The sequence below is a fragment of the Hyla sarda genome, chromosome 2 (genome assembly GCF_029499605.1).
Source record: "Hyla sarda isolate aHylSar1 chromosome 2, aHylSar1.hap1, whole genome shotgun sequence".
NCBI lineage: Eukaryota > Metazoa > Chordata > Amphibia > Anura > Hylidae > Hyla > Hyla sarda.
The window spans coordinates 107,694,189-107,707,508 of record NC_079190.1 but is presented as its reverse complement, the minus strand read 5'-3'; the positions used below and the strand labels follow the sequence as shown (position 1 = coordinate 107,707,508).

At 44.2% G+C, this 13,320-nt stretch overlaps 1 long non-coding RNA gene across 1 annotated transcript in view; it reads left to right on the top strand.

Moving 5' to 3' along the window:
• The first annotated feature begins 399 nt into the window (after positions 1-399).
• The window catches only part of LOC130358882 (uncharacterized), a 55,277-nt gene continuing 42,356 nt past the window's right edge, over positions 400-13,320 (top strand). Inside the window, exons 1-2 of the long non-coding RNA XR_008889673.1 lie at positions 400-488; positions 5,229-5,357. This is a non-coding gene — a long non-coding RNA (uncharacterized LOC130358882). The remainder of the gene's footprint in view (positions 489-5,228; positions 5,358-13,320) is intronic.

Here is a 13,320-nt window from a genome sequence, read left to right as displayed (position 1 = left end):
CAGTTCTTTGGTTGCTTAGCGATTGGTAGAAGTTGCGGACCTTGCATAAGACCTATAGTCTCTGAATTTAGGGAATGATGTGCAGATCCGTCCGGATTTAGGGGAAATATTGAGTCTGGTGATGCTGCAGAGTGCTTAGGGGATGACACACTCTATAATTTATATAGTTCGGCCGTTGCCGCAAGGCTCAGGCCTAACACACTGCGATTACTGTTATACAGGTGTTGCTTACTTGCTATCCCGGAAACAAGAGAGAGATAAGATGGCCGCCGCTCCCTTATATGGGCAGGGGGCATGGTGATTTTGATTGGTCCGAACGTCTGCCACTCACTTTACATGGTGAGATGGGATTGCTTACGTCACAGGCTCCATGTACACTGTAGAACCAGAACGAGGCTACAGATACCAGAACGAGGCCTGGAACACATCCAGAGCGACGCTTGGAACGCATCACATGACCCGAAGGCCCTGCAATGCCGTAGAAACAAGTAATTAACCATTTACATACTGAAAAAACACTATATACATTATGTTATATATAAATTAGTAATCTATATACTATAATGGAGGCGACTAGGGGCGAACTGACCACTAAAGACTACTAAGTCCTAGGGACTCTGGCTATGGGGACCCAAGATAAATAAGTACCGTGTGAAATGCGGTACTGGGACACCACAAGTGCATGCTGGGAGTTATAGTTTTGCAACAGCAGGAGGCACACAGGTTGGGAAAACTGAGTTAGGAAACAGACAATGTTTCCCAACCAGTGCGCCTCCAGTTGTTGCAATACTACAACTCCCAGCCTGCCCAGACAGCCGAAGGGCATGTTGGGAGTTGTAGTTATGCAACAACTGGAGGAGAACAGTTTGGAGACCACTGTATAGGGGTCTCCAAACTGTAGCCCTCCAGATGTTGCAAGACTTCAACTCCAAGCATGCCTAGACTGCCCATCTGAAGGGCCAGATGTTGCCAAACTACAACTCCCTGCATGCCTGGACAGTTTAGGTATGCTTTGAATTGACATATGGAGCGCTACAGTTTGGACACCACTGTATAGTGGTCTCCAAACTGTGCCCATCCAGATGTTGCAAAACTACAATTTCCAGCATGCTGAGACTATCCAAGCATGCTGGGAGTTGTAGTTCTGCAACATCTGAAGGGCCAGATGTTACAGAACTACAACTCCCAGCATGCCTGGACAGTCTGGGCATGCTGAGAGTTGTAGTTTTGCAACATCTGGAAGGACAGTGGTCTCCAAACTGTGGCCCTCCAGATGTTGCAAAACTACAACTCCCAGCATGCCTGGACAGTCTGGGCATGCTGAGAGTTGTAGTTTTGCAACATCTGGAAGGACAGTGGTCTCCAAACTGTGGCCCTCCAGATGTTGCAAAACTACAACTCCCAGCATGCCCAGACAGCCAATGGCTGTCTGAGCATGCTGGGAGTTGTAGTTTTGAAACTCCTAGATACAGCAGTGAAGATCACTTTACGGCGATCTTCACAGCTGTATCTGGGAAACCGCCACCGCCGCCTCCACTTGCCTGGCGTCTCCTGTCAGCCACTGATCCCTGGTCCTCAGTCCGCCGGAACCTAGATAACCGGCACCGACGGTCCCCACAACGGCCCCTGCACATCGCTGCCATCTTCCCTTGCTCTGCCCCGACATCCAGAGGCGGTCAGAGCCGGGGAAATGAACGTTCCCCACCGCCCCTGCCCTGCGATTCGCTGATTGGCCGCATTGGCCAATCGCAGGGGATAGGAGGAGCTGTCATCCCTGCCACCTCGCTCCTATCCTTTAGGATGATCAGGGCTGTCTGACAGCTCCGATCATTTCTACTTTCCTTGCATCAGCACGGAATAGCTGCGAGTCGCCGATCTGAATTGATCGGCGATTTGCGGCGATCGCCGACATGGGGGGGGGGGGGGTTCTCTCAGGACCCCCCAGGCATTTGCATGGGATGCCTGCACAACCATCTTTGTCTCCTCTCATAGCACAACTCTGTCTCCAGCAACACCATCAAGAAGTTCGGGGTCTTTCCCACCCATATCAATAGGTTCTCTCAGTCCAGACATGAATTTAACTCCTGCTTCCAGCCCTCAAGCTGGTCCCTCAGGGACTGAAGTCGCCCGGAAGTTGCAGATGGAAGATGTTCCTGACAGTCAAGAGGTGGTGGTTGCATCGGTCTCAAAGGTCGACACAAGGAAATATACCTTTAACCCCTTAAGGATGCAGAGTTTTTCCGTTTTTGCATTTTCATTTTTTCCTCATCCCCTTCTAAAAATCATAACACTTTCAATTTTGCACATAAAATTCCATATGATGGCTCATTTTTTGTGCCACCAATTCTACTTTGCAGTGACATTAGTCATTTTACCCAAAAATCCAATGCGAAACTGACAAAATTGAAGAAAAAATTTCATTTTGTAACTCTTGGGGGCTTCTGTTTCTACGCAGTGCATTTTTTGGTAAGAATAACATCTTATCTTTATTTTGTAGGTCCATACGGTTAAAATGATAACCTACTTATATAGGTTGGATATTGTCGTACTTAGGAAAAAAATCATAACTACATGCAGGAAAATTGATATGTTAAAAATTCTCATTTTCTAACCCCTATAACTTTTTTACTTTTCTGCGTACGGGCCGGTATGAGGACTTATTTTTTGCGCCGTGTTCTGAAGTTTTTATTGGTACCATTTTTGTTTTGATTGGACTTTTTGATAGTTTTTTATTCATTTTTTCATGATGTAAAAAGTTACCAAAAATACGCTATTTTGGAATTTTTTGCGCATACGCCATTGACCGTGCGTTTTAATTAACAAAATATTTTTATAGTTCGGACATTTCTGCACGTGTCGATACCACATATGTTTATTTTTATTTACACTGTTTTTTTTATGGGAAAAGGGGGGTGATTCAAACTTTTATTAGGGAAGGGGTTAAATGACTTCACTTTTTTTTTTTTGCAGTGCTATAGCTCCCATAGGGACCTATAGCACTACACACACTGATCTCTTATGCTGATCCCTGCAAAGCCATAGCTTTGCAAGGATCAGCGAGATTGGGGCTCGATTGCTCAAGCCTGTAGCTCAGGCTTGGAGCAATCAAACCCAGATCGGACACCACGTAGACATGTAAGGGGACCTCCACTTGCGTCCTAGCTGATCGCGACATCGCGATTTTATCACGATATCCCGATCAGCCCAACTGAGCTGCCGGGAAGCGTTTACTTTCATTTTCAGACGCGTCGGTGAACTTTGATCGCCGTGTCTGAAGGTTTCGATCGATGCCGCGTGCTGTTAGTCCAGGGTCCCGGCTATGAATAGCAGCCGGGACCGACCTGGTGTGATGCGGGGTCATGGCGTGACACCGTTTTAAACACCGGTATTGGGCATAGGCTGTACATCCTTAAGAGGTTAAGGAACCAAGACTAATCTCATAAAGTTTCATGTACACATAGTACACCTCATCATTCTACTAGTGTACCTACCTCATGCTGACTTTTAATATACATTAAACCAAATAAATATCTCACACTTCCAATACTCAAGCAAGCTTTAGGGACTGTAACAAACCATTCTCCAGTTCCCTACCACTGTTTGTACACTGACTTGTTCTTTTCTTTCCTATGTGTTCAGGATGCTCTTCCTGGCCAGAAGACGCTCCTATGTCAGAGTTATCTAGAAAGAGTTCTAAGGATAAGAGTGTGTAGCCAATAGACCCTAGTAGCTAGGTATTGGTTAGACAGCCTCAGGCAAGCCAGTACATCACCAGTGTACGTATCAGGTAAATTAACGTGGTATAAATAAAATTCTAGTGTTTCAGAATATAAGAACCCTCAACCCAGTATACATATTTGTAAAAGTTTTTGACGGTCAAAAGAAAGAAAAAATTGTCAATAGTGGTAAATTTGCCTTGGAATGTATTTCATGTCTAATTTTAACCAGGTAATGTCATTCTGTTCGTGAATTCTTGGAAATCACAATCCTGTCTGTGAGTTCACTAGTACTTCTTGTTTGTACATTAAAGTAATGTAGTATAATTTTGCTGATATATATATATATATATATATATATATATATATATATATATATATATTTAGAGCTTGCAAGGACATTCTTATCATGTGCAGGGACTCTTTGTTATATGTTTTATACAGCCTGACTAAAAGGACATTATCATTATGCCCAGGACTGTTTGTGGACTCTCAGCACTTCGTCCCTCTGTCTAAGGGGACAATTGTCGAGGCCGACTCGTCTTTAGTAAGGAGGTCTGTGGTGTCCCGCTGCTGGACTCGGTACCGTACCTTTGGTTGTAAGTCTCCATAGTCAGAGTTCCTCATGCTGATAGGGCTCTCCTGGTGGGATGGTCTCTGGTTGCCTCCTAGTGTTCTTGAAATTGTATGTAATTAATATATTATAATGTAGTGTAAGTAATGCACAGGACCTTAGGTCATGTGATCAATGATATTTGTGTTGTATTAGAGGTTAAGGACCTTTGGGTCATGTGACTAGGTCACGTTTTATATCCACAATCCTTTGTACTAGGACTGACAGGTTTGGGGAACCAATAAGCTTTGAGCCTGCTCCTTCAGCTATAAGGGCACTGTATCCAATGATCGCTCTCTTTCCACTGGGATATGACAGCGAGCGGAGCTCTGTGTAATTCTACAAGCAAACAAGGCCTGAAGCCTACCAATTTCAGCTGCATACGTGACTACTTGAACCTAAAACATACCCCTAAATTCAGTGGAACAGCGTATATGTACACAAACAAAAATATATACAAAAATAGAAAAATAGTGCAAACTATACAAACCAAACAACAAACAACAATGAAGCTTTCCAGCCACACAAAGCACAAGTTCAGTGCCTGCAAGCCCTATATTACCAGATCATTTTTCCTGCTGTTAATAAAGTCTTGAATAGTTTTCTTTCTTCTGTGTGTAATTATTGGTTTAGAGAGTTAGAAAAGGTTAATACCCCACCTAGTGGTGATCAAGTTGGATCCTACAGATGGATCTGCAAGGTCCTGCAGGATTAAATGACAGAATCGACCTGATGCCCTTTTGGTTAAGTTTTTTCCATGTTCTTTTTTATGTCCACGATAGAACTAGATTTAGTATATTATATTGCAAAGTTTTTAATTCACACACAGTTAGGATAATTTGTTATTATGTTCCCATGGTAACTAGTTTTTTCTGTCCTACTTAAACAAATGGGTGCAGTGACGTAACGGAGGCCGGAAGAAGCACACACCTGTTGTGCGAAAACGGCTGTTTGCCTCTGAGCACCTCGCATCACTTAAGTCTCCCTGACGGAATGGAATGACTGTATAATATTTCTCTACAGTAATGGTAAGTGCAAGATTTATATTTTATATCTGGATTTTTCGAATTGTCTTGCTATCTATAAGCTTTGCACCCCATCAGTAGTATAATTATTGTTATACACGGCTGCTGTCCTGCTCTAATTAACAAACTCCTTTATGGTCGACACACATGGACTCGTCTGACTGTGCTCTCTGAATTCATCTGTTTTTGGTTCCTATATTATCATATACCTACAGCACAAAACAAAAGACTAATGTGCCAGCATCAGGCCACCACCAGGGAAGTACACAACAGGTTAAGGCACTTTAAAGGCAGACAGTGGCGTTGCGACCCGGGCGCCGGGGGTGCGGCCTGCACCGGGTGACACCATCCTAATGGGGTGACACCAAGACGCTCCGCAGCACCCCCCCCCCAGCTACACCGACACCCTCCCGTCAGTACCCGACCGGCAGCACCCATCCACCCCCCCCCCCCCGGCATTCCCCAGCGCTGTGAGCCCGTCCAACAGCACCCCCTCCGGCATTCACCAGCGCTGTGAGCCCGTCCAACAAATCCCCCCCCCGGCATTCACCAGCGCTGTGCGCCCGTCCAACAGCACTACCCCCATCACACCCCCCCCCCCCGGCATTCACCTGCGCCGTGCGCCCGTCAGCACTCCCCCCAACCCCGCCCTTCATCGCCGCTGTTCGCCCGTCCGTCAGCTGCCCCCCTGGCCTTCATCGCTGCTGTGCGCCAGTCCGTCAGCACCACCGCAGGGTGCCCGCAGAGAAGGATCGCTGCGCTGGATGGGTGAGTGTGTGTGTCTGTCTCTCTGTCTGTCGCTATCTCCGTAGGTGTGTGACTGTCTGTGTGTGACTCTGTGTATGTGTGTGTTTGTGTATGTATGTGACTGTGTGTGACTCTGTGTGTGTGTATGTATGTGACTGTGTGTGACTCTGTGTGTGTGTGTGTATGTGACTGTGTGTGTGTATGTGACTGTGTGTGTGTGTGTGTTGCAGGGGGACCCAGGGGCGCTACACCCCTGCCCACAATCATTTCTTGTATTGGAATTATGTAGGAGGCCTTCTGGTGTGCCAAGTATGCCTTATTTTCTGTGTGTGTGTGTGACTCTGTGTGTGTGTGTGTGTGTGTGTGTGTGACTCTGTGTGTGTGTGTGTGACTCTGTGTGTGTGTGACTCTGTGTGTGTGTGTGACTCTGTGTGTGTGTGACTCTGTGTGTGTGTGACTATGTGTGTGACTGTGACTCTGTGTGTGTCTGTCTCTGAGTGTGTCTCTTTGACTGTGTGTGTGTTTGTGTGTGTGTCTCTCTGTGTTGTATGTGTTTTGTTTTTTTGTGGGGGGGAGGGGTTAAACAGCAATCTAATGTGGGGAGACTTTGACCCATTGTGGGGAACCTGCAAGGGAACCTGCGGCCTAATGTGGGGTAACTACTACCAAATGTGCGGAGTCTATGCTACCTAATGTGGGGATTCTATGCTACCTAATGTGGGGAGTCTATGCTACCTAATGTGGGGAAACTGCTACCTAATGTGGGGAATATGTGCTACCAAATGTGGGGGGTCTATGCTACCTAATGTGGGGAATCTGTGCTATCGAATGTGGGGAATCTATGCTACCTAATGTGGGGAAACTGCAACCTAATGTGGGGAATCTGTGCTACCTAATGTGGGGAAATTGCTACCTAATGTGGGGGAACACGTACCAAATGTGGGGAATCTATGCTGCCTAATGTGGGGAAAATATGCTACCTAATGTGGGGGAACTGCTGCCTACCTAAAGTGGGGGAACTGCTGCCTACCTAATGCTCCCCCCTGGCAGTAGCACCCTCATCATCCACCAGCAACACCCCCCACCCCCAGCAGTAGCCCCTCCATCAGCAGATCCTGATGGTGGATGATGGTGGTGCTCCTGCCGGGAGGATGATCCTGCGGATGGATGATGGGGGTGATACTGCCAGGGTGGATGGCCAGTTGCACCCTCATCATCCTCCAGCAACACCCCCCCAGTAGTAGCACCCCCATCATCCACTAGCAACACCACCAAAAAACCCCTCCCGTGGTAATAGCATCAGCTAACGGATGTTGAGGGGTGTTACTGCGGTTGTGGTATTATATTCAGAGGGTGCACTGCATGGCAATGTTATATTCAGAGGGCGCAGTTTGTGGTAGTATTATATTCAGAGGGTACAGTGGGTGGTAGTATTATATTCAGGGGTACAGTGTGTGGCGGTATTATATTCAGGGGTACAGTATGTGGTAGATTTATATTCAGAGGGTACAGTATGTGATGGTATTATATTCAGAATGTACAGTGTGTGGTAGTATTATATTCAGAGGGTACAGTGTGTGGCGGTATTATATTCAGGGGTACAGTATGTGGTAGATTTATATTCAGAGGGTAAAGTATGTGATGGTATTATATTCATAATGTACAGTGTGTGGTAGTATATTCAGAAGGTACAGTGTGTGGCGTTATTATATTCAGGGGTACAGTATGTGGCAGACTTATATTCAGAGTGTACAGTATGTATTGTTATTATATTCAGAATGTACAGTGTGTGGCGGTATTATATTCAGGGGTACAGTATGTGGCAGATTTATATTCAGAGTGTACAGTATGTGTTGGTATTATATTCAGAATGTACAGTGTGTGGTAGTATTATATTCAGTGGGTATGGTGTATGGAAGGTTTACAATCAAAGAGTATAGTGTATAGTAGTATTATATTTAGAGGATACAGTATCTGGCAGGTTTATAATAATACTTGTTTTCATATAGAGGATGAGAATGTGCTGACATAGTGAGGAGACGTCTGGGCGTCACATTCTACAGACCAGTTTTAGCTGGACCAGGCGGTATGTACCATCTGAATTAGATAATGGAAGACTATAGAGAAGACGTCACCTGTAGTCACTGATATCATTGTGTATTCTCCTCACTATAGAGAAGACGTCACCTGTAGTCACTGATATCATTGTGTATTCTCCTCACTATAGAGAAGACGTCACCTGTAGTCACTGATATCATTGTGTATTCTCCTCACTATAGAGAAGACGTCACCTGTAATCACTGATATCATTGTGTATTCTCCTCACTATAGAGAAGACATCACCTGTAGTCACTGTACATTCTCCTCTCTGTGTCCTATCAGAGCTGTAGTCGTTTGTCAGTTCTACAGTTATGGTGAGTGAAACTACAACTCCCAGCATAACCTCACCACTGCTCAAAGGGGTACTCTGCTGGAAAACATTTTTTTTTTATCAATTGGTGCTACAAAGTTAAACAGATTTGTAAATTACTTCTATTTAAAAATCTTAATTCTTCAAGTACTTATTAGCTGTTATATAAGTGATTCACAGGAAGTTCTTTTCTTTTTTAATTTATTTTCTGTCTGACCACAGTGCTCTGTGCTGACACCTTTGTCCATGTCAAGAACTGTCCATAGTAGGAGCAAATCCCCATAGCAAACCTATCCTGCTCTGGACAGTTCCTGACATGGACAGAGGTGTCAGCAAATAGCACTGTGGTCAGACTGGAAAGAACTACACAACTTCCTGTGGAGCATACAGAAGCTGAAAAGTACTGTAAGGATTAAGATTTTAAATAGAAGTAATTTAAAAATCTGTTTAACTTTCTGGCACCATTTGATATAAAAGTAAATGTTTTCCAGTGGAGTACCCCTTTAAGTAATTCTGGGAGCTGTATATTTAAATGGTGAAAACTTCTTTAACACTTTCCTATTCTGTGTCAACTGGTATATCTGATTATTATACTGGAATTTCTCACAATGCGCTACAACAGTGGTGTCTGTCACAACAGGCTAAAAACGTGCTGGGGGGGGGGGGGGTATGGGGTGACACCATTTTCTACCGCATCGGGTGACACCAACCCTAGCAACGCCTGTGAAGGCAGAGCCCTTCCACAGACGAGAAGCCCTGCCAGCACCCAGCTTTTCGTACTCCAGAGAACACACCTTCACCAGGTCACCCAGTATGTTTCTAACCACCTCACCCACAGGGAGGATTTTACGCTGTGTCGACACTAAACACCATGCGTTCCACATGTAGTACCTGACCACTGAGCTGACTAGGAATAAAGTGCATCGGTCCCAGCCTCCAAGGTTTCTGAATGCCCCATAGGCCCATTCCGCATAGGAGAGACTGGTCAGCCTAGGCCAACCGATGGAAGCGCCCAACCTGTTGTAAACCTCTGTGTTAAAGGGACAATGAAGCAGAAAATGTTCCAAGCTTTCCAGAATGCCTCCATTCCTGGAAAAAAGCCGAAACCATCCCCTACAGGAGGATACCCACAGTGGAGCCCTCTCTTTCCAGAGGTTTGCAATATTGGTCTTAAGAAAGGTATTCACTAGAAATACCATGGGGCTGACCATACACAAGCCCCTCTAGTCTTCTCGTACAGTAAGTAACCTCCCTCTTCAAGAGGTTCAGCCTATTCCCCCATAAAATTTGGAAGAACACACTGTAGACCCGGGTCCAGAGAGGTTCTGGCAACATGCATACACTGGTGCCAGAAAGTTAAACAGATTTGTAAATTACTTCAATTAAAAAATCTTAATCCTTCCAGTATTTTTTAGGGCTCTAAACTACAGAAGAATTGCTTTTCTTTTTAGATTTCTATGATGTCATGACCACAGTGCTGTCTTCTGACCTCTGCTGTCCATTTTTGGAACTGTCCAGAGCAGGAGAAAATCCCCATAGCAAACATATGCTGTTCTGGACAGTTCCTTAAATGGACAGCAGATTGTCAATGCAACCCTCTTCTCCCACTCTTCACACACTGATAGCAACACCGCAGGAGAAATGCTTAGACAGGCTTCCAGTATCCTTAGTTTCAGGTGCTGCACATCTCGTATCTTCACAGCATAGACAATTGCCTTCAGATGGCCCAAATTTTGCAAGAGTTAATAGCAGAAAATACTCCCCAAAATTTGTAACCCCATCTCTTCTGAGTATGGAGGTACCCATAAGTTGACCTGAAGTGCACTACGGGTGAACTACAATGCTCAGAAGAGAAGGAGTCATATTTGGCTTTTTGAGAGCAAATTTTGCTCAGGGGCGTGTCGCATTTAGGAAGCCCCTATGGTGCCAGGACAGCAAAAAAAAAACCACATGGCAAACCATTTTGGAAACTAGACCCCTTGAGGAACGTAACAAGGAATAAAGTGAGCCTTAATACCCCACAGGGGTTTCACGTTAGTTTCAGGTGCTGCACATCTTGTATCTTCACAACAAAGACAATTGCCTTCAGATGACCCCAAAGATAAAAGTCTAAGGGGTTCAGATAGGGAGACCTTGGGGGCCATTCAACTGGCCCACGATGACCTGTCCACTTTCCAGGAAACTGTTCATCTAGGTAAGCTCATACATTGGATAGATCCCTCCAAGACTGTTGGAACACAAAAATTGATGGTATGGTGTGATATATTGGGTACAAAGATAGTGGGGCCATTCTTTATCAATGGAAACCTCAAGGCCACTGGATATGCGAAATTGCTACATGATGATGTGTTTCCCTCTTTATGCACTGAAGCTGGCACGCTCCCTGAGTTTTTCCAGCAAGATGGTGCACCATCACATTATGGGTTTCAGGTCCGAGCATTCCTAGATGAACAGTTTCCTGGAAAGTGGATTGGTCATTGTGGGCGAATTGAATGGCCCCCAAGGTTTCCCGATCTGACCCCCTTAGACTTTTATCTTTGGGGTCATCTGAAGGCAATTGTCTTTGTTGTGAAGATACAAGATGTGCAGCACCTGAAACTAACGTGAAACCCCTGTGGGGTATTAAGGCTCACTTTATTCCTTGTTACGTTCCTCAAGGGGTCTAGTTTCCAAAATGGTTTGCCATGTGTTTTTTTTTTTTGCTGTCCTGGCACCATAGGGGCTTCCTAAATGCGACACGCCCTTGAGCAAAATTTGCTCTCAAAAAGCCAAATATGACTCCTTCTCTTCTGAGCATTGTAGTTCACCCGTAGTGCACTTCAGGTCAACTTATGGGTACCTCCATACTCAGAAGAGATGGGGTTACAAATTTTGGGGAGTATTTTCTGCTATTAACTCTTGCAAAAATGTGAAATTTGGTGACAATTTTAGTGACATTTTTTGACATTTTTTTACATATGCAAAAGTCGTGAAACACCTGTAGGGTATTAAGGCTCACTTAATTCCTTGTTACATTCCTCAAGGGGTCTTGTTTCCAAAATGGGATGGCATGTGGTTGTTTTTTTTTTTTTTTTTTTTTTGCTGTTCTGGCACCATAGGGGCTTCCTAAATGCAACATGCCCCCCAAAAACCATTTCAGAAAAAGTACTCTCCAAAATCCCCTTGTCGCTCCTTCGCTTCTGAGCCCTCTACTGCGCCCGCCGAACAATTTACATAGACATATGAGGTATGTGCTTACTCGAGAGAAATTGGGCTACAAATATAAGTATACATTTTCTCCTTTTACCCCTTGTAAAAATTCTAAAATTGGGTCTACAAGAACATGCGAGTGTAAAAAATGAAGATTGCTATTCCTGTGAAACACCTAAAAGGTTAAAACGCTGACTGAATGTCATTTTGAATACTTTGGGGGGTGCAGTTTTTATAATGGGGTCATTTGTGGGGTGTTTCTAAGATGAAGACCCTTCAAATCCACTTCAAACCTGAACTAGTCCCTGAAAAATAGTGAGTTTGGAAATTTTGTGAAAAATTGGAAAATTGCTGCTGAACTTTGAAGCCCTCTGATGTCTTCCAAAAGAAAAAACTTGTCAATTTTATGATGCAAACATAGACATATTGTATATGTGAATAAAAAAAAATTATTTGGAATATCCCTTTTCCTTACAACCAGAGAGCTTCAAAGTTAGAAAAATGCTAAATTTTAAAATTTTTCATCAAATTTGGGGATTTTTCACCAAGAAAGGATGCAAGTTACCACAACATTTTACCACTATGTTAAAGTAGAATATGTCACGAAAAAACTATCTCGGAATCAGAATGATAACTAAAAGCATTCCAGAGTTATTTATGTTTAAATTGACAATGGTCAGATGTTCAAAAAATGGCTGGGTCCGAAGGTGTAAAATGGCCGGGTCCTTAAGAGGTTAATAGTATAGGGAACTATGACTAATGCATTAACTCTCTGTTTTTTTTCCCCATTGGAACCAATAGGCCCATTGTGGTCTATGGGGATCTGACAGCATATAAAATAGTAAGATAAGCAGGACTGTCTCGGCAGCACAGTGGATGGGAGACCACCACTGGTTTGAGTCCTGGGGTGGGACAGAGTGTTACAGTGTTGTGGTTAACCTTTACTGGAAAAGCTGCTGAGTTGCCCATAGTGACCAATCGGATTGCTTCTTTCATTTTTCACAAGGCCTCTGCAAAATGAAAGATGCGATCTGATTGGTTGCTATGGGCAACTCTGCAGCTTCTTCTGGAAAAGTTTCTGAGTTGCCCATAGCAACCAGATTGCTTCCTTCATTTTTCAGAGGTCTTTTCAAAAATGAAAGAAGCAATCTGATTGGTTGCTATGGGCAACTGCACAACTCTTCCTCTAGACTGGTTTTGATGAATCTCCCCCATAGAGGGAGATTTATCAAAACCTGTCCAGAGGAAACGTTTCTGAGTTGCCCATAGCAACCAATCAGATTGCTTCTTTCATTTTGCAGAGGCCTTGTGAAAAATGAAAGAAACAATCTGATTGGTTGCTATGGGCAATTCAGCAGCTTTTCCAGGAAAGTAAAGTTTAACCACAAGACTGTAACACCCCAGGACTCGAACCAGTGGTGGTCTCCTATCCACTGTTCAGCCAAGATGGTCCTGCTTATCTGACTGTTTTACATGCCATGAGCTCCCCATATACCACAATGGGCCTATTGATTTAACTGGGCAAAAAATCACAGAGTTACTGCACTAGTCATAGTTCCCTATACCATTAAAGAAGGGAGGGCTCAATATTCACGAATATGCGCATACATTTTCGCATAT